The following is a 4488-nucleotide window of genomic DNA, read 5'->3' on the forward strand; positions in this document are numbered from 1 at the left end:
ATGGGACCTTCCAAGACGTCGGCAGCAGCCGAGAAACTTAAGGAATTCGCCAGGGGCTCCAGACAAGATGGCGCCCGAGGCGAGTCTGCATTGCCTACAGTTTCACAGTTTGTGATGCGTGCTGTACTATCCTCTGAGGAGGGACCATCCTCGCCTGAGCTGACCCTGAAGCAGGTCTTGGAGACGCTTCTGGCAGCGATCCTGCAGACCAGGACGTCAGTCACCACCAAAATTGAGGAGGTGAAGGTGGATGTCGGTCTCTTGCGCCAGGACATACATAACCTGAGAGACCGGGTTTCTCAGGCTGAGACTAGAATCTCTACCTTGGAAGACCGTACTGAAGCCATGCCTCACATGCTAAGTGATCTTATCGGTAAGGTGAAGCTGTGGTGCCAAAAGGCTAACGATCTTGAGAATCGTTTGAGGAGGAATAACTTGTGCATCATAGGCCTCCGTGAAAGGGCAGAGGGCCTACGACCAGATGAGTTCATTGAAAAATGGCTGAAAGATTTGTTTCCGGATACTTTATTTTGTCAGGCCTTCGCCGTAGAAAGTGCGCATAGAGTTCCCGCCAAACCTCCGCCTCCTGGTGCGAACCCGAGGCCATTGTTGGCGTGCCTATTGAATTGCAAACATCGTGACACGGTACTACATGCTGTGCGTCACAAAGGAGAGATTAAGTTTTGAAAATGCTATGTTTTCCATTTTTCCCTCCCGCGAGAACACACACAGACTGAGAGAGCGCTCTCTACAGAACCACCAGCCTGTGTGTGTTCTCGTGGGAGGGAGCACAGCGCAAGCCACCCTGACACTGTCCGTAGCCGATTGGACAGTGTCAGAGCGAAGAGCTCACACCCCCTTGCCATTTAGTTAGATAGAAACGCCCCATTGACAGTTCAGGGGCTTATTTACATATCTGGCGCCAAATATAATGGCACCGATGTGTAAATAACGCAGGAAGATAGGAAAAAAGTGTAAAGTGAGACAATGTTTGTACAGCCCTGCCCATTACATGCTGCACATGTATGGGCAGGTGAAAGGTTCTCTTTAAGCTCCGGTTGAGCCTCTACGTTTATCGCTGTTTACTGTTACTTTTTTATGTCCTGCGCTGCATAATACTTCTCTACAGATCTGACATTTTGGGATATATGTGTCTCCTATTTGTTATGACTCTCTTTATGCTATATTATTGTATTCGCTATGGCATCACTTAAGTAAGATATTAACATGGAATGTGAGAGGGACGGGATTGCCTGGGAAGAGGAATATGATTTTTTCTGTACTTCGTAGACACATGCCTCACATTATATTCTTTCAGGAAACGCATTTAACTGCCGACACTGCGTTTTTTGAGTAAACCATGGATTCAATGGGGACGGCATTCCTTAAGGTCTTCCTCCTCTAGGGGGGTGTCTCTGTTGGTTCATAGTAGTCTTAGGTGGGAGGCCTTCCATACTAGAATTGATGTAGAGGGGAGATTTGTTTTTGACCATGCTAATGTAAATCCTGCCCTGTTTATTTTCTTGGGAGCGTATAATCCACCTCATGGTTCTCTTGACATACTTAGGGAGGCCATTTTGTTTGCTTGGGTTCACCGGTAGATCGGTGTAAATCCCCCATTAGGATAACTCTAACTATGGATCCTTCTATGGATCTATTTCATACATCGGATGGACCCAGGGCTCCTGCCTTTGATTCGCAGCTAGCTTAACTGATAGGTGAGATAGGGTGGATAGACTTATGGAGGGTGAGTCATCAGGGGATAAGAGAATATGCGTGCCATACCCCTCAGTTTAACGCCTTGTCTCGTATTGACTATGTATTCGGCTCTCCTGCGATTTTTACATCCTTGATGACTATTGATCACTTATCTAGGAGAGTCTCAGATCATAGCCCGATTCTCCTTCAATTGAAGCAACTCTCTGAAGGGTTGAGAGGTTCTCTTAAGATACACCCATTAAACGGGTTAAAGTGAAAGATAGAATTCCTGACCAATTGGATGTTTTTATAGAGGCACACGGACAAGAGCAGAATGGGCTGTTGGTATGGGACACTTTAACCCCTTCAGGACACAGCCTGTTTTGGCCTCGTGGACACAGATGATTTTTTCAAATCTGACGTCACTTTATGTGTTAATAACTCTGGAATGCTTTTACCTATCCAAGCGATTCTGAGATTGTTTTCTCGTGACATATTGTACTTTGTTAGTGAAAAAATTTGGTCGATAAATTCAATATTTATTTGTGAAAAACTTCAAATTTTAGCGAAAATTAGCATTTTTCGAAATTTAAATGTATTTGTTTATAAAACAGATAGTAATACCACACATAATAGTACTCGTTAACATCCCCCATATGTCTACTTTATGTTTGCATAGTTTTTTTTCACGTGCTTTTATTTTTCTAGGACGTTACAAGGCTTAGAACTTTAGCAGCAATTTCTCATATTTTCAAGAAAGTTTCAAAAGGCTATTTTTTCCGGGACCAGTTCAGTTCCGAAGTGGCTTTGAGGGCCTTCTATATTAGAAAGTCCCCATAAATCACCCCATTTTGAAAAGTGCACCCACTTAAAGTATTCAAAACCACATTCAGAAAGTATTTTAACCCTTTCACATGAATTAAGGCAAAGTAGAGGTAAAATTTACAAATTTCATTTTTTTTGCCGAAATTCATTTGTAATAAAAAAAATTCTGTTACACAGAAGGTTTTACCAGAGAAACGCACCTCAATATTTATTGGCCAGATTCTGCAGTTTTTAGAAATATCCAACGTATGGCCCTAGTGTCCTAATGGACTGAAATACAGGCCTCAGAAGCAAAGGAGCACCTAGTGGATTTTGGGGCCTTCTTTTTTTAGGAATATATTTTAGGCACCACGTCAGGTTTGAAGAGGTCTTGTGGTATCTAAACAGTCGAAAACCCCCAAAAGTGACCCCATTTTGGAAACTACACCCCTCAATGCATTTTTCTAGGGGTAAAGTTAGCATTTTGACCCCACAGTTTTTTTGCAGAATTTAGTGGAACGCGTCTGTGAAGATGAAAATCACTTTTTTTTTTTTCTGTGGAAACATAGAATTTTTTCATTTTTACAAGGAATAAAGGAGACAAAGCACCCCAACATTTGTAAAGCAATTGTTCCCGATTATGGCAATACCCCATATGTGGTAATAAACGGCTGTTTGGTCCCACTGCAGGGCTCAGAAGGGAAGAAGCGCCTTTTGGATTTTGGAGCGCAGATTTTGCTGGATTGGTTTTCAGTGCCATGTCGGGTTTGCAACGCCCCGGAGGGACCAAAACAGTGGAAACCCCCCAAAAGTGACCCAATTTGGAAACTACACAGCATTTTGACCCCGCAGGTTTTTTGTAGAATTTAGTGGAATTCGGCTGTAAAAATGAATATCAACATTTTTGTCCACTAAAATGTTGCATTTTTTAATTTTCACAAGGGATAAAAGAGGAAAAGCACCCCAGCATTTGTAAAGCAATTTCTCCTGATTACGGCAATACCCCATATGTGGTCATTAATGTTTTTTTTATTATAAATTAATTAACCCTTTCAGGACTGACCCGTATTGCTTTTTCGTTTTTCACTCCCCGCTTTCCAAGAGCCATAATTTTTTTATTTTTCCGTCAATAGAGCGGTGTGAGGGCTTATTTTTTGCGGGAAGAGTTGTACTTTCTATTAACACCATTTAAAGTACCATAAAATGTACTGGGAAACTGAAAAAAAATAATTTGCGGGCTGAAATTGGAAAAAACTGTGATTCCTCCATTGTTTTTCGGGTTTTGTTTTTAAGTCTTTCACCGTGCAGTAAAAACTACAACTTTAGTTTTATTCTGCTTCTCAATACTATTACGGTGATACCAAATTTATATAGTTTTTTTTATATATTTTAGTATTTTTAGAAAGAAAAGACTATTTGTTAAAAAAAATTAATTGTTTTGTATCCTCACATTCTGACATCCAGAACTTATTTTTCGGTCGATTGAGCGGTCTGGGAGCTTATTTTTGGCGGGACGAGCTGTAGCTTTTATTGGTACCATTTTATGGTACATACATCTACCTGATCACTTTTTATTACATCTTTTTTTAGAGTTAAGGTGACAAAAAAACAGCGATTTTGGCGTTTTCAATTCTTTATTTCTTACAGCGTTCACCATGCACAATAAATTACTTTTTACTTTATTCTGCGGGTCGGTACGATTACGGCGATACCATATGTATATAGTTTTTTTTGTTTTAGTTTTTGCAGCGTTTGCACAATAAAATTAAGTTTCTATAAAATAATTTATTTTCTGAGACACCATATTCTGAGCCGTAACTTTTTTTATTTTTTAGTCAAAAAAGCTTGTTTTTTGCGTGACGGGTTGTAGTTTTTATTGGTACTATTTCGGGGTAAATGCGACTTTTTGATCACTTTTTATTCTATATCTTGGGAGGGGTGGTGACTAAAAAATAGCGATGCTGACATAGCTTTACATTTATTTTG

This window comes from Rhinoderma darwinii, chromosome 1, assembly GCF_050947455.1.
Source record: "Rhinoderma darwinii isolate aRhiDar2 chromosome 1, aRhiDar2.hap1, whole genome shotgun sequence".
In the NCBI taxonomy this organism is placed as follows: Eukaryota; Metazoa; Chordata; class Amphibia; order Anura; family Rhinodermatidae; genus Rhinoderma; species Rhinoderma darwinii.